Genomic DNA, 23,386 nt, shown 5'->3' on the forward strand with positions numbered 1-23,386 from the left:
TGGGAATGTGAACAAAAAAAATGTGTTTGAAATATTTAAAAATAATGTCCATGCTTCAATCTACCATTGATACCATAGCATTTCATTATGAAATTTCTGTAAATTAATTAATTTGATTTGTAAATGCAATTATTTTCATACAAATAAAACCAGATGTACACCCATATTTTTGTGTTTTAAGGGCCTGTTGATAAAATAGTCTCCTGCTTGGAGAGATATTCTAGTGCAGACCTCACAGGGTCCAAACTCACTGAGTGCTAAAAGAAAAAGGGCAGAACCTGAAAGTCCCAGAGAGATAAGATGATCTAAAATGATCCTCAGCACTGCAAGATCTATCACAAGATTCTAGACAAGCATATTTTGCTATACTTCTCTAAGGGGTGTTCTCTGCATTTCTGTATGTGAAGGAGAGACAAACCCAGTGGAATTAAGGATTGCATGAAATGAGAGTTTAGTTATACTTACACTTTGTGCTTTATATTTTATTTTACTTTACACTTCAGATTGGGTCCTTTCAGCATTATTACATTTAAGCTTTGTACTTTCTATTCTGTATTTTAATGCATTTAGATTTAGATCCAACAGGGATTTTACAAATTCTTATTACGTTGGAAAGTAATCTGTATTACTTTAACAAATTAGTATTATACTTGATATATTTCTGTGTATCTTTTACAAATTACATTGCACTTTATATTTGCTCTATTGTATAATAAAACACAGCTTCAGAATATGGGAGGGTCAGGGGAGTTCCCTGGGCTGAACAGGTGAGTTCCCTGTGTATGGCTGAAGCTGTCTCATAATTCTTGTGAAATGCTGTAGGCATTTTACACAAGCTGGTCTCACTGAATTATCCTACCAGCTGCATGCAGGTGAAGTTTGCTCAAAATACACAATACACGAATTTAACTGACAGAAAAGTAATATATACTAAACTAGAGACAAATGAAAGTTAAATTGTAGCGAAAACATTTCAGTTTCATTTCTAGTTGCTGCAAATTGAGACATTATATCACTCCCAAGTGTTCTCCTGTTAACTTCACTCACCCATGTGAAATTCTGTATCCCAGAGAGCTTCAATACTTTCTATGGAAGTCATCTCTGGGACTTACAGGTTCCACCCCTTTTCTTCTCAATTTCAGTGAGTTCAGCCCCTGTAAAGTCTGCACTATAATTTCTCTCTAAACTATAGAATTCAGCACACAAGGTGTTAAAGCACTAAAAAAAGATGCAGTAGAAAAAAACTTGTAATTACAAGTTATTTTATGTCAATTACCTCTGGCATTGATGTTGTTACTGGATATATATATATATATATATATATATATAGGTAAACAAAAATATTTAAATTACCATTTAGCAATAAGCTATATATCCAGGGGCGGAACTATCTTTGGGACAGCAGGGGGGCCCCATAGCAGCCAGTCTATGCATGGGCGTGTGCAGAATGTGTACAATCCTAATGCAGGGGAGCCTTTTATTAGTGCAGGTTGCAGGTCTGTCAGTCCATTCATCCATCTGTCAAACCATTATACAGAACAGCATGTATATTATTTCTATTACTTACTACTGAGTAACCTTTGGGGGGTCCCCAAAAAAATGTTTGCACGGGGCCCTTTATTGAGTAGGTCCACTATTGTATATAGCTACAAATACACTTATACTGAGATCTTTAAACATTGTTCAGTTGAAGAAATATTGCAAATGCAAAAAATAATAAAGTAGCACAATAAAAAAAAAATACCTTCACATTGTAAGCCCTTTGGGGGAGGGCCCTCCTCTTCCTGTACTAGTTTTGTTTAGTCTGTTTTGTATCTTCCCATAAATCTTTGTCATTTTATTATTGTATACCCCTACCTCTGTGCTCAACGCTACAGAATTTTCCAGCACTATACAAATAAATAATAAAAATAGCAACAATAATGCAAGCTATTAAGGTGGTGAATACATACCTTATAGTCTACTTATAACCCTGGACACCAAGTTCCCTTTTCTTAATAGTTGAGGGTCTCAATTCTGCTACCTGACTTGTATATTATACAAAAACAGACAATATATAAATTCTTCACCCTATCTACGCCACTATATCAACTAATGTCTCTACACTCCATTACATGAAAATGCCGTCTTGTTCATTACATTTTAAGAATGTCTGGCAGGAATATATGGACTCTGGTGGCAAAATGAACAAAAGGAACCCATTTGATTGTGCCCAGGACAGCTGCCTTGTTGCTAATTCGTCTCTCTGGGCAAATATAGGGGTGGTAAACCTTTTTAGAAAGTATGGAGATAATCTACAATTGGACAGTATTTATTTTAAATCATTAATATATATCAACAATTAAAGCTTAATAGCTCATATATAGAATGGATTCATAAGAAAAATAATTTATTAAGGATGACAATTGGTTCCAGTGTAACCAAGCAATATAGTGTTAATATAGAGGCAGACTGCCAGCAAATTGTTTATGGGCGTTACGTTGGGCACATGTACCAATAAGATATTGATGTTTACACTTGGTTCCATCCCATCTCCAAGTTGTCACATTTTACAGATACAAATATTCCAAAATCCAAACTATTCCGAAATTCAAACCTTTCCCGGGCCCAAGCAGTTTGGATAAAGGGTATTATTGAAATAAAAGAGGGAAGGGAAGAAAGAGGAAAATTAAAATATTCGTTTATATTTTTCCTCACAAAGACCTAGATTACAATGTAATCTACAGTATGGCTATACCGCTGAAAAATTGGCCTTTGCGAGCAGAATAGTCAGCTCACCCGTATTACAAGTTGCAGTGGTAAGGCTATACCGCTAGCGTTTTAGCCTATACCGCAACGATCCATTCCGCACTCAAAAAATGGCTTTTGAGTGGAATGTTCAGGTCACCTGTATTACAGGTTGTGCGGTCCGGCTATTACGCTAGCGCTTATACCGCCACGATCCATTCCGCTATCAAAGGCCAGTAGTTATGGATTTTGCAAAAACAAAAATGTTTCACAAAACTCATAACAAAAATGTTACAAAGTACACTAACACCCATAAACTACCTATTAACCCCTAATCTGCCGACCCCCCACATCGCCAACACTAAATTAAAGTATTAACCCCCAATCCGCCGCTGCCCCCCCACATAGCCAACACTAAATTAAACTATTAACCCCTAAACCGCCAACCCCTAATTCGTCACCCGCCTGCATCGCAAATACTAACCTAAACCTATTAACCCATAAACAACTTTCTAATTTACTCCTATTATCAATTTTTCTTCGCTCTCTTACTATCTTTATTTGAAAAAGAAGGCATCTAAGCTAAGGAGCCGGACAATTTTTTTTTCAGTACACTGGACAGCACCTGTTTATTGGTGGGTAAATTTATCCACCAATCAGCAAGAACAACCCAGGTTGTTCACCAAACATGGGCCGGCATCTAAACTTACATTCTTGCTTTTCAAATAAAGATACCAAGAGAATGAAAAAAAATTATATTAGGAGTAAATTAGAAAGTTGCTTAAAATTGCACGCTTTATCTGAATCACAAAAGAAAAAAATTGGGTTCAGTGTCCCTTTAAATTAAAGTTGCAATATAACTACCTTCAAATAAATAAAAACCTGTGAAAAAAAAACCTAAGCTTAAAGTGATGGTAAAGTTACAGAATTAACAATCAACTATTAAACGAATTGATCAAAATAAATATTAGTTTTATTCATCGTTTTTTATATTATCTTCTCTAAATTAATTTAGAAGCTTTATTTAGTACCGTTTTATTCATCAATTATTCAACCCGTAAAAAAAAAAAATTCACATTTGTGTCACGTTTTTTTTTGTCCAGTTGAAAATTAGGCCGTTAGGCGGCCGTGACTCTGTAATCTGCCCACTTAACTAAATGCGCATGCGCCATTTTATTTTTCCTTGCCTGTAACACCATGCGCGCTCCCGTTTTGCGCATGCGTGTTATTTTGAGAATCCCTTGCTACGTAATCGTCATCGGCGGAACGATACAGACAAGCTCATCAGTGTAGATTGCAGGCAGCTCTTGTTTTATTAAGTACCTGAATCGCTCACAGTGCAAATTATGTAAGTTTTTTTTTTAACTGGCACACAACTTATCTCACGGGAGTGAGCCTTGATTTGTGACGTAGGAGCGAGTGGGACAGCTCACTATGGCCTAGATTTAGAGTTCGGCGGTAGCCGTCAAAACCAGCGTTAGAGGCTCCTAACGCTGGTTTTGGGCGCCCGCTGGTATTTGGAGTCAGTGATTAAAGGGTCTAACGCTCACTTTTCAGCCGCGACTTTTCCATACCGCAGATCCCCCTACGCCATTTGCGTAGCCTATCTTTTCAATGGGATCTTTCTAACGCTGGTATTTAGAGTCGTTTCTGCAGTGAGCGTTAGAGCTCTAACGACAAGATTCCAGCCGCCTGAAAATAGCAGGAGTTAAGAGCTTTCTGGCTAACGCCGGTTTCTAAAGCTCTTAACTACTGTACCCTAAAGTACACTAACACCCATAAACTACCTATGTACCCCTAAACCGAGGTCCCCCCACATCGCCGCCACTCGATTAAAATTTTTAACCCCTAATCTGCCGACCGCCACCTACGTTATACTTATGTACCCCTAATCTGCTGCCCCTAACCCCGCCGACCCCTGTATTATATTTCTTAACCCCTAACTTGCCCCCCACAACGTCGCCGCAAGCTACTTAAAATAATTAACCCCTAATCTTCCGACCGCAAATCGCCGCCACCTACGTTATCCCTATGTACCCCTAATCTGCTGCCCCTAACATCGCCGACCCCTATGTTATATTTATTAACCCCTAATCTGCCCCCCACAACGTCGCCGACACCTGCCTACACTTATTAACCCCTAATCTGCCGAGCGGACCTGAGCGCTACTATAATAAAGTTATTAACCCCTAATCCGCCTCACTAACCCTATCATAAATAGTATTAACCCCTAATCTGCCCTCCCTAACATCGCCGACACCTACCTTCAATTATTAACCCCTAATCTGCCGACCGGAGCTCACCGCTATTCTAATAAATGTATTAACCCCTAAAGCTAAGTCTAACCCTAACACTAACACCCCCCTAACTTAAATATAATTTTTATCTAACGAAATAAATTAACTCTTATTAAATAAATGATTCCTATTTAAAGCTAAATACTTACCTGTAAAATAAATCCTAATATAGCTACAATATAAATTATAATTATATTATAGCTATTTTAGGATTTATATTTATTTTACAGGCAACTTTGTAATTATTTTAACCAGGTACAATAGCTATTAAATAGTTAAGAACTATTTAATAGTTACCTAGTTAAAATAATAACAAATTTACCTGTAAAATAAATCCTAACCTAAGATATAATTAAACCTAACACTACCCTATCAATAAAATAATTAAATAAACTACCTACAATTAACCTAACACTACACTATCAATAAATTAATTAAACACAATTGCTACAAATAAATACAATTAAATAAACTATCTAAAGTACAAAAAATAAAAAAGAACTAAGTTACAGAAAATAAAAAAATATTTACAAACATAAGAAAAATATTACAACAATTTTAAGCTAATTACACCTACTCTAAGCCCCCTAATAAAATAACAAAGCCCCCCAAAATAAAAAATTCCCTACCCTATTCTAAAATACAAAAATTACAAGCTCTTTTACCTTACCAGCCCTGAACAGGGCCCTTTGCGGGGCATGCCCCAAGAAGTTCAGCTCTTTTGCCTGTAAAAAAAAACATACAATACCCCCCCCCCCCCAACATTACAACCCACCACCCACATACCCCTAATCTAACCCAAACCCCCCTTAAATAAACCTAACACTAATCCCCTGAAGATCTTCCTATCTTGTCTTCACCATCCAGGTATCACCGATCCGTCCTGGCTCCAAGATCTTCATCCAACCCAAGCGGGGGTTGGCGATCCATAATCCGGTGCTCCAAAGTCTTCCTCCTATCCGGCAAGAAGAGGACATCCGGACCGGCAAACATCTTCTCCAAGCGGCATCTTCGATCTTCTTCCATCCGGTGCGGAGCGGGTCCATCTTGAAGCAGGCGACGCGGATCCATCCTCTTCTTCCGATGTCTCCCGACGAATGACGGTTCCTTTAAGGGACGTCATCCAAGATGGCGTCCCTCGAATTCCGATTGGCTGATAGGATTCTATCAGCCAATCGGAATTAAGGTAGGAATTTTCTGATTGGCTGATGGAATCAGCCAATCAGAATCAAGTTCAATCCGATTGGCCGATCCAATCAGCCAATCAGATTGAGCTCGCATTCTATTGGCTGTTCCGATCAGCCAATAGAATGCGAGCTCAATCTGATTGGCTGATTGGATCGGCCAATCGGATTGAACTATATTCTGATTGGCTGATTCCATCAGCCAATCAGAAAATTCCTACCTTAATTCCGATTGGCTGATAGAATCCTATCAGCCAATCGGAATTCGAGGGACGCCATCTTGGATGACGTCCCTTAAAGGAACCGTCATTCGTCGGGAGACATCGGAAGAAGAGGATGGATCCGCGTCGCCTGCTTCAAGATGGACCCGCTCCGCACCGGATGGAAGAAGATCGAAGATGCCGCTTGGAGAAGATGTTTGCCGGTCCGGATGTCCTCTTCTTGCCGGATAGGAGGAAGACTTTGGAGCACCGGATTATGGATCGCCAACCCCCGCTTGGGTTGGATGAAGATCTTGGAGCCAGGACGGATCGGTGATACCTGGATGGTGAAGACAAGGTAGGAAGATCTTCAGGGGATTAGTGTTAGGTTTATTTAAGGGGGGTTTGGGTTAGATTAGGGGTATGTGGGTGGTGGGTTGTAATGTTGGGGGGGGGGTATTGTATGTTTTTTTTTACAGGCAAAAGAGCTGAACTTCTTGGGGCATGCCCCGCAAAGGGCCCTGTTCAGGGCTGGTAAGGTAAAAGAGCTTGTAATTTTTGTATTTTAGAATAGGGTAGGGAATTTTTTATTTTGGGGGGCTTTGTTATTTTATTAGGGGGCTTAGAGTAGGTGTAATTAGCTTAAAATTGTTGTAATATTTTTCTTATGTTTGTAAATATTTTTTTATTTTCTGTAACTTAGTTCTTTTTTATTTTTTGTACTTTAGATAGTTTATTTAATTGTATTTATTTGTAGCAATTGTGTTTAATTAATTTATTGATAGTGTAGTGTTAGGTTAATTGTAGGTAGTTTATTTAATTATTTTATTGATAGGGTAGTGTTAGGTTTAATTATATCTTAGGTTAGGATTTATTTTACAGGTAAATTTGTTATTATTTTAACTAGGTAACTATTAAATAGTTCTTAACTATTTAATAGCTATTGTACCTGGTTAAAATAATTACAAAGTTGCCTGTAAAATAAATATTAATCCTAAAATAGCTATAATATAATTATAATTTATAGTGTAGCTATATTAGGATTTATTTTACAGGTAAGTATTTAGCTTTAAATAGGAATAATTTATTTAATAAGAGTTAATTTATTTCGTTAGATAAAAATTATATTTAAGTTAGGGGGGTGTTAGTGTTAGGGTTAGACTTAGCTTTAGGGGTTAATACATTTATTAGAATAGCGGTGAGCTCCGGTCGGCAGATTAGGGGTTAATAATTGAAGGTAGGTGTCGGCGATGTTAGGGAGGGCAGATTAGGGGTTAATACTATTTATGATAGGGTTAGTGAGGCGGATTAGGGGTTAATACATTTATTATAGTAGCGCTCAGGTCCGCTCGGCAGATTAGGGGTTAATAAGTGTAGGTAGGTGTCGGCGACGTTGTGGGGGGCAGATTAGGGGTTAATAAATATAACATAGGGGTCGGCGATGTTAGGGCAGCAGATTAGGGGTACATAGGGATAACGTAGGTGGCGGCGGTTTACGGAGCGGCAGATTAGGGGTTAAAAGTGTAATGCAGGGGTCAGCGATAGCGGGGGTGGAAGATTAGGGGTTAATAAGTGTAAGGTTAGGGGTGTTTAGACTCGGGGTACATGTTAGGGTGTTAGGTGCAGACGTAGGAAGTGTTTCCCCATAGGAATCAATGGGGCTGCGTTAGGAGCTGAACGCTGCTTTTTTGCAGGTGTTAGGTTTTTTTTCAGCTCAAACAGCCCCATTGTTTCCTATGGGAGAATCGTGCACGAGCACGTTTTTGAGGCCGGCCGCGTCCGTAAGCAACTCTGGTATCGAGAGTTGCTTTTGCGGTAAAAATGCTCTACGCTCCTTTTTTGGAGCCTAACGCAGCATTTGTTTTAACTCTCGATACCAGAGTTAAATTTATGGTGCGGCCAGAAAAAAGCCCGCGGAGCGTTAACAGCCCTTTTACCGCCGAACTCTAAATCTAGGCCTAAGTGAATGCAATTTATAACCAGGAGATGGGAGGAGCTAAGAACAGTGGGGGACAATTTATAAAAGATTACGTGGTATTACTGAAAATAATTTTGAAGGTTGAAAAACTTAGCGACTAGTGTCAAAAACGAATAGGCTTTATGGAAATTGCAAGGAAACTAGTCAACTTTACCATCACTTTAAACTATAAATAAACCTAGCATTACTAGCATTGCACTGTGAGCGATTCAGGTACTTACTAAAACAAGAGCTGCCTGCAATCTACACTGATGAGCTTGTCTGTATCGTTCCGCCGATGACGATTACGTAGCAAGGGATTCCCATAATAACACGCATGCGCAAAACGGGAGCGCGCATGGTGTTACAGGCAAGGAAAAATAAAATGGCGCATGCGCATTTAGTTAAGTGGGCAGATTACAGAGTCACGGCCGCCTAACGGCCTAATTTTTAACTGGACAAAAAAAAAAAACGTGACACAAATGTGATTATTTTTTTTTTACGGGTTGAATAATTGATGAATAAAACGGTACTAAATAAAGCTTATAAATTGATTTAGAGAAGATAATATAAAAAACAATGAATAAAACTAATATTTATTTTGATCAATTCACTTAGTTGATTGTTAATTCTGTAACTTTACCATCACTTTAAGCTTAGGTTTTTTTTCACAGGTAAGTTTTTATTTATTTGAAGGTAGTTATATTGCAACTTTAATTTAAAGGGACACTGAACCCAATTTTTTTTCTTTTGTGATTCAGATAAAGCGTGCAATTTTAAGCAACTTTCTAATTTACTCCTAATATCATTTTTTTTTCATTCTCTTGGTATTTTTATTTGAAAAGCAAGAATGTAAGTTTAGATGCTGGCCCATGTTTGGTGAACAACCTGGGTTGTTCTTGCTGATTGGTGGATAAATGTACCCACCAATAAACAAGTGCTGTCCAGTGTACTGAAAAAAAAATTGTCTGGCTCCTTAGCTTAGATGCCTTCTTTTTCAAATAAAGATAGCAAGAGAACGGAGAAAAATTGATAATAGGAGTAAATTAGAAAGTTGTTTATGGGTTAATAGGTTTAGGTTAGTATTTGCAATGCAGGCGGCGAATTAGGGGTTGGCAGTTTAGGGGTTAATAGTTTAATTTAGTGTTGGCTATGTGGGGGGGCAGCGGCGGATTGGGGGTTAATACTTTAATTTAGTGTTGGCGATGTGGGGGGTCGGCAGATTAGGGGTTAATAGGTTTATTTAGTGTTGGCGATGTGGGGGGATGGTGGTTTAGGGGTTAATAGGTAGTTTATGGGTGTTAGTGTACTTTGTAACATTTTTGTTATGAGTTTTGTGAAACATTTTTGTTTTTGCAAAATCCATAACTACTGGCCTTTGATAGCGGAATGGATCGTGGCGGTATAAGCTATAACGCTAGCGTAATAGCCGGACTACACAACCTGTAATACAGGTGACCTGAACATTCCACTCAAAAGCCATTTTTTGAGTGCGGAATGGATCGTTGCGGTATAGGCTAAAACGCTAGCGGTATAGCCGTACCACTGCAACTTGTAATACGGGTGAACTTTTTGAAGTTCAATCCTATTGGCTGATCCAATCAGCCAATCAGATTGAGCTCGCATTCTATTAACTGATTGGAACAGCCAATAGAATGCAAGCTCAATCCTATTGGCTGATTGCATCAGCCAATAGGATTTTTCCTACCTTAATTCCGATTGGCTGATAAAATTCTATCAGCCAATCGAAATTGAAGGGACGCCATCTTGGATGACGTCATTTAAAGGAACCTTCATTCTACAGTCGACATCGAAAGAAGAGGATGCTCCGCGTCGGATGTCTTGAAGATGGACCAGCTCCGCGCCGGATGGATGAAGATAGAAGATGCCGTCTGGATGAAGACTTCTGCCCATCTGGAGGACCACTTCGTCCGGCTTCGTTGAGGACTTCGGCCCGGTTAAGTGAAGACTTCTCAAGGTAGGGTGATCTTCAAGGGGTTAGTGTTAGGTTTTATTAAGGGGGGATTGGGTGGGTTTTAGAGTAGGGTTGGGTGTGCGGGTGGTGGATTTTAATGTTGTGGGGGGTATTGTACTTTTTTATTCAGGTAAAAGAGCTGATTACTTTGGGGCAATGCCCCGCAAAAGGCCCTTTTAAGGGCTATTTGTAATTTAGTATAGGGTAGGGCTCTTTATTATTTTGGGGGGCTTTTTTATTTTATTAGGGGATGAGGTTAGGTGTAATTAGTTTAAAAAACTTGTAATTATTGTATTATTTTCTGTAATTTAGTGGGGGGTTTCGTACTTTAGATAATTGTATTTAATTGTATTTAATTGTAGTTAATTTAGGGAATTAATTTAATTATAGTGTAGTGTTAGGTGTAATTGTAACTTAGGTTAGGTTTTATTTTACAGGTAAATTTGTACTTATTTTAACTAGGTAGCTATTAAATAGTTAATAACTATTGTACCTAGTTAAAATAAATACAAAGTTGCCTGTAAAATAAAAATAAACCTTAATATAGATACAATGTAACTATTAGTTATATTGTAGCTATCTTAGGGTTTATTTTATAGGTAAGTATTTAGTTTTAAATAGGAATAATTTAATTAATGATAGTTATTTTTATTTCGATTTATTTAAATTATATTTAAGTTAGGGGGGTTAGGGTTAAACTTAGTTTTAGGGGTTAATAACTTTAATATAGTGGCAGCGACTTTGGGGGCGGAAGATTAGGGGTTAATAATTGTAGGTAGGTTGCGGCGACATTGGGGACGGCAAATTAGGGGTTAATAAATATAATGTAGGTGTCGGCAATGTTGGGGGCAGCAGATTAGGGGTTCATAAGTATAATGTAGGTGGCGGCAATGTCCGGAGCGGCAGATTAGGGGTTAATAATATAATGCAGGTGTCGGCGATGTCGGGGGCGGCAGATTAGGGCTTAGTAAGTGTAAGATTAGGGGTGTTTAGACTCGGGGTTCATGTTAGAGTGTTAGGTGTAGACATAAATATATTTCCCCATAGGAATCAATAGGGCTGCGTTAGAAGCTGAACGCTGCTTTTTTGCAGGTGTTAGGTTTTTTTTTCAGCCGGCTCTCCCCCATTGATTCCTATGGGGAAATCGTGCACGAGCACGTTTTACCAGCTCACCGCTACCATAAGCAGCGCTGGTATTGAGGTGAGATGTGGAGCAAAATTTTGCTCTCCGCTCACTTTTCTGCAGCTAACGCCGGGTTTGTAAAAACCCGTAATATCAGCGTTGTCTGTCGGTGAGCGGTGAGCATAAAATGCTCGTTAGCACCGCACACCATTGCCGACAAAACTCGTAATCTAGCCGTAAGATTGCAAAAAAATAATAAATGAAATTATCCAAAATAAAAAAAATTAAACCTAATCTAATACCATACCACTATAAAAACAAAAAACCCAACACGAAATAAAAAAACCTAATCTAACACTAAGATACCAATAGCCCTTAGGGCATTGCCCTAAAGAAATCAGCTCTTTTTAGGAAAAAAATTACAAAGTCCCCCCTAACAATACAAACAACAGCCAATAGGATCTCAGTAGCTCTCATCCTATTGGCTGATTTGAAATTTTCAGCCAATAGTAATGCAAGGTACCCCAATAGATGTATGTGCGTCCGCCGTTTCAGCTCATGGAATGGTGAGTACCTAGTTTTAGTTTTTTGGGGGGTGGGTTTTTTTTTTAAGATGAGGGCTTTTTTTATTTTTTAATGGGCAGCAAAAGAGCTGATTGCCCTTTTTTTTTTTTTGAATATTTTTTTTTTTTATTGAGGTTTTGCTTAACATACAAATGGCAATGATCGCCTTACAACATCAAAAATACAAAGAACATTGAAGAAAATACTTTGACAGCAATAAGACAGATATTAGATAGGCTTATGGAACCTCATTTTTTTTCATTGATATAGCATATAGGACTGACTATTTAGAAGGCCAGTCATAGGCCCATTGGACAAGAAAAGTGAGCAACAACCGATATCCGTATGGGTAGCCTCTTATGGGCTTTAGAATTGAGTATGGTGTACAGAGGGGAGGGGGATTTTCAGTGGGCAAGCGCCGCTCGTTAAATAGAGGGGAGAATGGAGGGGTGGAGCAATATATATAACAAAAAGAATAACGTAAGGGTTATGGTTAAACCAGTACTGAAACGAGAATCAGTAGAGGTAATGGTATATAAGAGTATATCGTCGATCTGAAAAGGGAGGTAGGAGAAGAAATCTCTATGACCGATAACAGAGAACCTATGAAATAGACCCCCTAGAGGAAGACCATTGTATTCAAATAGGCAATACTCTCTTCACATCCCTCTGAAATTCACTGCACTCTGAGAGGAAAACCGGGCTTCAACCTGCTGTGAAGCGCATATCAACGTAGAATCTAGCACAAACTTACTTTACCACCTCTATGGGAGGCAAAGTTTGTAAAATTGAAATGTGGGTGTGGTGAGGGGTGTATTTATAGGCATTTTAAGGTTTGGGAAACTTTGCCCCTCCTGGTAGGAATGTATATCCCATACGTCACTAGCTCATGGACTCTTGCTAATTACATGAAAGAAATAATCAGGGGAATCACACTGCAGAGCTGAGAGTTCTGAGACTCTCTGAGCAGAAGAGATAGCAACAAGAAACAAAACCTTCCAAGATAACAACTTAATTTCTATGTAATGCAATGTCTCAAACGGAGCCAGCTGTAAATCTTCAAGAACAAGGTTAAGGCTCCAAGGAGGAGCAACAGACTTAAAGACAGGCCTGACAAAAAGATTGCTCATCTGGCAAATCCGCCAAACGTTTATGTAGTAAAACTAATAAAGCAGAAATCCAACCCTTCAGGGTACTGACTGACAATCCCTTCTCCAGGCCTTCCTGAAGAAAAGATATCTGACCCTTCAGGGTACTGACTGACAGTCCCTTCTCCAGGACTTCCTGAAGAAAAATTCTAGGAATTTTAATTCTACTCCAAGAGTAGCCCTTGGATTTACACCAATAAAGATATTTATGCCATATATTATGGTAAATCTTTCTAGTAACAGGCTTGCGAGCCTGAATCATGGTCTCAATGACCGACTCAGAAAAACCACGCTTAGACAGAATTAAGCGTTCAATCTCCAAGCAGTCAGTTTCAGAGAAACGAGATTTTGGTGGAAAAAAGGGAGCCTGAATCAGGAGGTCCTTCCTCAGAGGTAGTCTCCAAGGTGGGAGAGATGACATCTCCACTAGGTCTGCAAACCAGATCCTGCGAGGCCACGCAGGGTCTATTAGAATCACCGACACCCACTCCTGTTTGATACGAGCAATGACTCGTGGAAGGAGAGCAAACGGAGGAAAAAGGTATGCCAACCTGAAAACCCAAGGAACCACCAGAGCATTTATCAGAACGGCCTGCGTATCTCTTGACCTTGAACCGTACCTTGGAAGCTTGGCGTTCTGATGGGACGACTATCAGATTTAACTCTAGCATCCCCCATTTGAGGACTAAGCTGGAAAACACCTCCAGGTGGAGTTCCCACTCCCCGGGATGAAAAGTCTGTCTGCTCAGAAAATCTGATTCCAAGTTGTCTACTCCTGGAATGTGGATGGCAGATATACAGCAATTGTGGGTCTCTGCCCACTGAAGAATCTGAGTAACCTCCTTTATGGCTAAGGAACTCAGAGTTCCTACCTGGTGATTGATGTAAGCCACAGAGGTTATGTTGTCTGACTGGAACATAATAAACTGGGCTGAGGACAACTGAGGCCAAGCCAATAGAGCATTGTAAATCGCCCTCAACTCCAAGATGTTGATGGGAAGAACAGACTCCTCCCGAGTCCAAAGGTCTTGAGCTTTTAATGAGTTCCAGACTGCTCCCCAGCCCAGCAGGCTGGCGTCCGTGGTCACGATCACCCAGGAAGGTCTCCAAAAGCATGTTCCCTGAGACAGATGTTCCTGAGAAATCCACCATAGGAGAGAATCCCTTGACAACTGATCTATTCTCTGAGATAGATCTGCATGGTCGCCATTCCATTATCTGAGCATGCACAACTGGAGAGCTCTCAAATGGAATCAAGCAAAATGAATGATGTTCATGGAAGCCACCATCAGACCAATTACCTCCATACATTGAGCCACTGAAGGATGAGCAGAAGCCTGAAGAGAGAGGCAAGAGGAAATGATTTTGTTTTTCCTGACCTTTAATCTTTATCAATAGAGAATCTATTATGGTCCCTAAGAATACTACTCTTGTAGCAGGGAAAAAGGAGGTGACTGAACCAATATGTCGTCCCGGTAGGGTGCCACAGCAATTTATCGAGAACGGAACACTGCCAAAAATTCTGGGAGCCATGGCTAGACCTAATGGAAGGGCCACAAACTGGAAGTGTTTGTCCAGAAAGGCAAATCACAGGAATCTGTGATTATCCCTGTGAATTGGAACATGAAGATACGCATACTTTAGGTCTATGGTTGTCATGAACTGACCCTCTTGTACTAAAGGAAGAATGAAGCGCATAATCTTAATCTTGAAGGATGGAACTTTGAGAAACTTGTTTAGACACTTCAAGTCTAGAATGGGACGGAAAGTTCCCTCTTTTTTGGAAACCACAAATAGGTTGGAGTAGAACCCGAGACCCTGTTCCTGCACTGGAACTATCACTCCTAGGGAGGAAAGATGATGTATACATTTCAAGAACGCCTCTCTAATTATCTGGTCTGCAGATAATCTTGAGAGAAGGAATCTGCCTCTGGGAGGAAAATTCTTGAATTCCAATTTGTAAACCTGGGATACTATGTCCACAGTCCAGGGATCTGAGACATCTTGTATCCAGGCTTGAGAGAACTGAGAATGTCTGCCCCCACCTGATCCAATCCTGGATCAGGGGCAAACCCTTCATGCTGATTTGGAATCAGTTGCAGGTTTCTTTGATGTTTCCCCTTGTTCCAAGACTGATTGCATTTCCAAGAAAATTTGGATTGTTCCTGCTTGGAAGAAGAAAGGGAAGGCTTTCCTCTGAAGTTACGAAAGAACAAAAATTACTCTTGTCGTCCTTTAGACCTACTTCTTTTTATCTTGAGGTAGAAAAGACCCTTTACCACCCGTAATATCAGAGATAATTTCTGCCAAACCGGGTCCAAACAAGGTTTTGCCATTGTAGGGAATCACCAGTAGCTTGACTTTAGAGGAAACGTCCACAGACCAGGATTTCAAACATAACGCCCTGTGGGCTAGGACAGCGAAACTATAAGTTTTAGGTCCTAGTCTAGCAACCTGTAAAATGGCATCTGCAATAAAGGAATTGGCCAACTTAAGAGTTTTAATCCTATCTTGAATTGCATTCAAGGAAGTCTCTACTTGAGGAGAATCAGACAAGGCGTTGAACCAATAAGATGCCACACTAGTCACGGTGGCAATACACACCACAGGTTACCATTGGAGACCTTGATGAACATAAATCTTTTTTTCAATAAGCCTCCAGCTTCTTGTCCATCAGATCCTTAAAAGAGCAGCTATCCTCAGTAGGAATAGTGGTTCTCTTAGCCAGAGTGGAAGTGGCCCCTTCAACTTTTGGTACAGTATACAAAGGGTCTTAAATTGAGTCGTCGACAGGAAACATTTTCTTAAAAATGGGAGACGGGGAAAAGAGACACCCCGCATTTTTGTGCAGCCACCAATCAGCAGAAACTATTAAGTTTACTAGATTTCTTAGGAGTGACAACGAGAGGGGTATCTGAGTCATCTAAAGTAGCTAAAACCTCCTTTAACAATACACAAAGAGGGCATCGACACCGAATATAAAAAACATAGTTCCCTACCTTTAAGCCCATATACATTTCCACCTGACTACCTAAGGCCTATTCATCTGCCCCTGCCAATTGTAGGAATTCCTGGTAGATTTTCTCATTTTAAACTCACACTAAACATTCCAGGGCTCTGTGTGGTTTTGCTGCTTCATGTCCCCTCCCCCAAGAGCAGAACTTTAGTTCTAAGATGTTATGCTCCCTGCTATCATGCTATGTTTTTGTTCATCAAATGGTTCTTTTATAAACAGACTACCTCTGGGATGATATCTATTGACATTACTACTATCATGGGTATTGACCTCTTACTTATACAAATTGTAAACATTGCTGTGTGTTCTTATCTCTTTTGTAGCGATTGCTGGATTGGGACCTGGAGGCCTCCGGACCCCCCTCCTTCATCACGTCATCCTGCCCTGAGGACACACCTATGTTTTTCCATAACTGTAAGTCACCTATTACTACCTACACTCCAGACACCACAGGGGACACTTGCTAGGACACTACCTATTAGGTCGTGCCCTCTCCACCCTTACACTCTGTGGACATGACTCTTCCCCTTAAAATTATAGCGTGGAACGTAGGGGGCATCACATCCCCGGCAAAGAGAAGTAGGATTCTCCACCACTTACACTCACTGAAGGCTGACATTGCTATGCTCCAGGAGACAAAATTGACAGTTGAGGAACATGCGAAGTTAAAAATCAGATGGGTAGGACAGGTCCTCAGCTCCCCTACAGAGGGCAGGAAAAGAGGAGTTGCCATTCTAGTGCGAAAGGGTTTAGCGGCCTCATTATCAGCAGTGAACATTGACAAAAAGGGACGATACATAGTCGCATCACTCCAGACCAATGCACATGCATATACTCTCTGTAATGTTTATGGCACTAATGAGTATGATCCCCCCTTTTGGACAAATTTATTGGCGATATTGGCCACACAGAGTGCCCCTCTAATAGTAGGAGGGGATTTTAATTTGGCTCAGGCTCTTCCGCTAGATAGGTTTAGAGATCCCTCAGCATATGGTTCTTTCAAAACACACGTAATCCGCTACAAACATGAAGTATCCTTGATTGGATCCTTCAAGGAGACTCTGGGTTTGCTAGATGTCTGGAGAGCAAGGAACCCGGATGAAAGGGATTTCACTTGCCTCTCAAAAACATACCATACTATGTCGCGTATTGATTATTTCCTAACTGCCTCAAGCATAATGCCACACATCTTATCTACTTATATTGGCCCAGTCACCTTATCAGATCACGCCCCAATCACCCTGATACTGCAACCACATTCCCCCAGACCTCCAAACAGAACTTGGAGATTTCCTCTCCACCTATACAACAACATTGAGTTCCGTAGACACTTAAAGGCATCCTGGACGCATTATGCATCTGACAATGCTTGTCATTTGGGTACGCCAGACCTGTTCTGGCACGCCTCAAAAGCGGTGATGAGAGGTCATATAACCTCCTTTGTAACACACCATAAAAAGCAACTTACGAGGGTAGATGATACTCTCCTTGCTCAACTTACTACGGCTTACAATAACTACTTACATGCCCCCACGCCAACATCTAGGCAATCTTACTACGATCTCAAACAGACAAGGGATACTTTCTTAGCCCAACAAGACAATAAGGTCAATATTCACAGACAGGGTCGCTATTACCGACATGGTAACAGGGCTGGTAAACTGCTGGCCAAACTAGTTCATTCCTATAAACCCAAGTCCCAAATCCTAGCCATTAATTCTAAGGGTACCCTCACCGCCAACGCCAAGGAGATTATGACTGAATTTGTAGACTATTACACTTCCCTGTACTCTAAACAACCTATCCATATAGAAGCCAAGCGTGCCTTTTGGGACGCAGTAAAACTCCCCTCTCTTACAGAAGAGCAGTCCTCCCTGTTAAATTCTCCTATAAGTCCCCAGGAGGTTCTCAGGGCTATACGACAAAGCAAACTGGGTAAAGCAGCAGGCCCGGATGGGTTACCTGCAGAATATCTTAAGTTACTAGAGGAGGAATTAGCACCAATTCTCTCATCCTTGTATTCTGCTTACCTGGCGGGCACTGAACAACTAAATGATAGATTCTCTGAGGCTAATATCTGTCTCCTTTTGAAACCTGATAGAGATCCCACTCAGACTTCTTCATATCGTCCAATCTCCCTATTAAATGGAGATTATAAACTCCTAACAAAAATCTTAGCGGACAGGTTGGCAAAGGTTCTCCCACATATAGTTCATGCAGATCAAACGGGTTTTGTAAAGGGCAGATCCTCAGTTATTAACATTAGAAAGACTCTAGGCGTCGTGTCCCATTACTGGTACAACACACATACACAATCTCCATCCCAACTACCAGACGCATGCCTTCTAGCACTAGATGCTGAGAAGGCGTTTGACCGGATCGAGTGGGATCACTTACATACGTCACTGTCGCGCTTTGGTATGCAGGGTGACTTTCCCAGCTTTTTACAAAGATTATACTCAGCCCCTAAGGCCTCTCTTATAATCAATGGAGGGCTCTCTCCTTCCTTTACGTTACAACGGGGTACGAGACAGGGATGTCCCCTCTCCCCTCTCCTTTTCGATTTAGCAATCGAACCCCTGGCGTCCTACATCAGGCAACAATGCGCCGGCTTAGATATATGTGGCCAAAAGCAGCATCTATCACTTTACGCCGATGACCTACTGCTCTTTGTGGGTGATCCTGGTTCCAATTTACACCCTCTTCTGAAAGTTATTGATGATTTTGGCAAGTTTTCGGGGTACAAGATCAACATTGACAAATCGGAGGCCACCTGGTTGCAAAACTCCCGAAACATGACCCTAGCAGATTTTGGTCTTAAGACTACTCAGGGTAGTTTTAAATACTTAGGCATATGGATACATGTTAACCCACATATGTTATACTCTTTGAATCTTGCTGGGACTATAGGTGACATCAAGCAAATGCTGCTGAGTTGGATGAAACTCCCCCTCTCTCTTTCGGGTAGGGTACACCTTTTTAAAATGGTGGCCCTGCCCAAACTTCTTTATCCATTACAGATGTTGCCTCTTCTCCTCACTCAAAAGGATGCGACATCTTTGCAAACTGCCATTGGAAACTTTGTTTGGCAGGGCAGAAAACATAGAATAGGCAGGACTCCCTTGTCAATGACAGTGGAAGGAGGGGGGCTCCGTCTTCCTAATATAATATGGTATAACTGGGCGGCTCTCTCTAGATTTGCATTGGACTGGCTGGTAGGGAAAAACTATTATACTGTCCCTGACCTAGAGTCTAACATCATTAAACCACTGCATTTAGCTTATCTGCCTCATGCACATTTGAAATCTCTATCCCCGTTCATTCAAAACCATATATTGTTTAGGGATCCTCTAAGAGCCTGGACCAAGATTTGTAGACTCTGGGGTATACAACGTTCAGCTAGTAAATATCTCCCGATCCAGGGTAATTTGGACTTCCTCCCCGGGTACACCACGCAAGCATTTCAGACATGGCAACAATTACAACTCACACGACTGCATCAACTTTTCCGACCCCTGACTCTAGAAATACTGCCCTTCCAAGACCTGAAATCACGTTATAACCTCCCGCACACACACAAGTTTGCATACTTTCAATGCCGACACTACGTATCCACCTTGATTTCAGAGGGACTCCTCTCTGTAGAAGCCTCCAATTTAGATACATTGAGTGCGCTGGCGAAGTTAGGCCCTCTGAGGCTGTCACATACATATAACTTACTGATCCGTCACTCTAAGGATCATGTGCTTCATGGCATGGTATCAAAGTGGTCCCATTATGGGGAGCTAGAGATTGACCCGGTATTGATTACCACAAGTTTCGAGAGGGCACACCAAAGTACTATTTCTGCAAAATTGAGGGAATCACACCTGAAATTCTTACATCAAGCTTACATCACTCCTGGCCTAAGGGCTAAATGGGTTGGAGGAGCACTCAACTCCTGTAGTAAATGCCGCCTTGAATCTCCTGATTGGGTACACCTACTCTGGAGTTGCCCTAAATTACAAAAATTTTGGCAAAAAATTGCGTACTGGCTATCCAAATTAACTAAACAAACTGTGTCCCTCTCGGCACAACATGTGATCTTTCTGACACCTAGAGATCAGACATACAAGCACGACATTTTTTTAAATACCACACTCATGTTAGCTAAACAAATTATCCTGAGAGAGTGGACAGGGGACCGTAACTTACCTTTTCAACACTTACTTAAAACAATTCATGATCAGATGCTGATTGAGCAGGCAGATACTAGGGGGGACCCTGAGAAAAGAGTCAAGAGATTTCTCCTTAAATGGGAGGCTTATTTGCTGCACCTACCTGACATAGTAAGAGATAGGGTTCTGCTTCCTTTTAAAAATAGCCAATATGTTTTAAATGAAAACCTCAGAGGAAATTGGTGTCTATCCACGGATCAGACCCGTGAGTGACCTGCATATCGAGGGAGGGGGGACCCGGAGGTACTCTGGGTAAGTATGGCTGCTATATGTTATTTTTTTTTTTCTTTCTTTCTCTTCCTTTCTTCTCTTTCTTTCATTATTCTTTGTATGTTATTATCTTTCTTCCTTGCTCTTAGCTGATATGTTTCCTTTCTCGATTTCTCCTCTTTTTCTTTGGTTGATTGTAAAAAATGTTCTTAGAAAAAAGTTGAGTCCCAGGACATACATGATGATCACATATACTTATTGTATTCCTTTGCTGGTATGCTTTGATATAACATGCTCTGAAAACTGTTTTGTTCTGCAGGTGACCACTTTGTCACACCTGCATTATTATGACTGCATTTACCATGTATGACTCGGATTCTTTTCTATAAATAAAGTTTAAAAAAAAAAAAAAAAAAAAAACAATACACAAAGAAGTTCAAGTTTAAATCTGAAGGATACCACCTCAATCTCAGAAGAAGGAATTATACTGTCCAAATCTGAGATTTCACCCTCAGAAAGTCCCGATGTATCTTCCTCATCAGACTTATGAGAAAGGGCAACTTCGGAAGCAGAACTGAGGACAGACACCTTACTTTCTGAATTTCTAGATTTCCTCTTGCGTTTTCCCTGTAATCTAGGAATGGCACCAAATGCTGCAGAAGATACCTGGGCAGCAATTTCTGCTTTTAAATAAACTCCACTAGGAGTTAGAGGAACTGCAGGGCACTGCATGTGACGCCATTGAGGCTTGGGACATAGCATGAGAAAGCTGAATTATTATTTTAACAGCATCATCCTGAGAGATATTAGGCTAAAAGAAATTACCTTCATTTTGCAAGGTTTTCTTGACACATGAAGAACAAAATTGCATAGGAGCTGCAATTTGTGTATCTAAACTAATAAGCATGAATTAATGAGAGCAGGCTCTTGCTCCATATCAGACATGTTGTGAAACAGTAAATAAACTTGTACAGATAAGTTTAAAAGATTTTAATATTCAATTAAAATAAGCCAAGGAAAAAAATCACTTTAAATTTTATCCCAAATTAGGATTGGACCCCAGCTAAAATTATGTGAGAAAATTTAAGAAAAAACATTTAATAAACATCAAATAAACTTCTAAAATACCCCTCAGACAACCCCACACCTCAATTACTGAGGTGCCTTACCGCTACCAATTAAGACCGGATCACCCAGAAATGGAGAAAAACAAATTTTTCCTCAGAAACGTTATGAAGTAAAGCCGGTCATGTGACCGCAACTGCCAAGCTCAAATTACTGCTGCGACACAGAGAGGCACTAAAAATAGATTCCTGGTACACTGAGTACAAGAAATAACCGTTTTTCAAGCCTGACAGTTTAAAATGTTGCATCGGTTTATTTTAAAGCAAAGGGGAAATGAATAAGCTACTGAAATAAAAAAAACAGCCTTACTTTCAGTTTAAACTTGTATTGTTTTATCAAGTAAATATGTGTCAGAAAATAAAGCCTAATAAAAACATTTTACCCTTTCTTTTTAAAAGAGTTTAAATGTTAGTCTCACACATGCTACAGTGCCTGCTTCATGTCCCAGTGTAACCCATACAACAGGATTATCTGATAAGAAAGCAGTGTCTTCATTTTTTAAGTGCATGGTCTCCCCAACTGGAAGAAAAAGCACTTACCTGCTCCACTGTCCGGCATGTAGACAGTTACAAGGTATGAGAAGACACAGTTCTTCACAGAGACCTTTGAAAAAGAAAGAACAGAGTAGCCAACTCTGGCTTTCTAAACTAGGGCAACAATTGTTAGGAAAACTCAGTAAGTACCTCTTTACAAGTTCCTAACTGCTTTAAAGCCACCACTACCCGACTGCAAGGAATGACGGCTATACTTGCTTGTAAATGATATCAAAATTTTTCTTCAAACACCTAAACTTCACCACCTCCATGCACCGAAGGCAAAGAGAATGACTGGGGGTTGTGGGTAAGGGAGTGATACTTAACAGTTTAACTGTGGTGCTCTTTGCCCCCTCCTGCTGCCCAGGAGTGACATTCCCAACAGTAATCACTCAAGCCGTGGACTCACCATATCTTAGGAAAGAAAGCATACTAAATATTTTTATGAACTTCAAGGTATCTTTTCTAAAACTCTTGCTTTAGACGTATGTAGTACATTGTAATGCAATGTATTGTATCTCTCTGACAGCAAAAAGATTACATTTAGAAAGATAAAACAGCCAAACGTTTACCAAAAAAAAGTGTCAAGAAACTTGTATTTCAAATATTGGAATATGTTTAAATACATGATCTTGAATCCAAATACTATTGTGTTAGGAAAATGCTATCTGGAAGTAGTAAAGACAAAATTTATGCTTACCCGATACATTTCTTTATTTCTGGATATGGTGAGTACAAACCATCATCTAAAATTACTGTTGGGAATATCACTCCTGGCCAGCAGGAGGAGGCAAAGAGCACCAGTTAAACCAGTATCACTCCCTTACCCACAACCCCCAGTCATTCGACCGTAGGGAAATGGAGAAAAGGAGCAACACAAGGTGTAGAGGTGCCTGAGGGTTAGTCAAAAATAACGGTCTTCTTAAAAAAAAGGGCGGGGCCATATCCATAAAGAAAGAAATTTATCAGGTAAGCATAAATTTTGTTTTCTTTCCTATGATATGGTGAGTCCACAGCATCATCTTCAATTACTGTTGGGAATCAATACCCAAGCTAGAGGCCATAGATGATTAGGGAGGGACAAGACAGGGAACTTAAACAGAAGGCACC

This window comes from Bombina bombina, chromosome 6, assembly GCF_027579735.1.
Source record: "Bombina bombina isolate aBomBom1 chromosome 6, aBomBom1.pri, whole genome shotgun sequence".
In the NCBI taxonomy this organism is placed as follows: domain Eukaryota; kingdom Metazoa; phylum Chordata; class Amphibia; order Anura; family Bombinatoridae; genus Bombina; species Bombina bombina.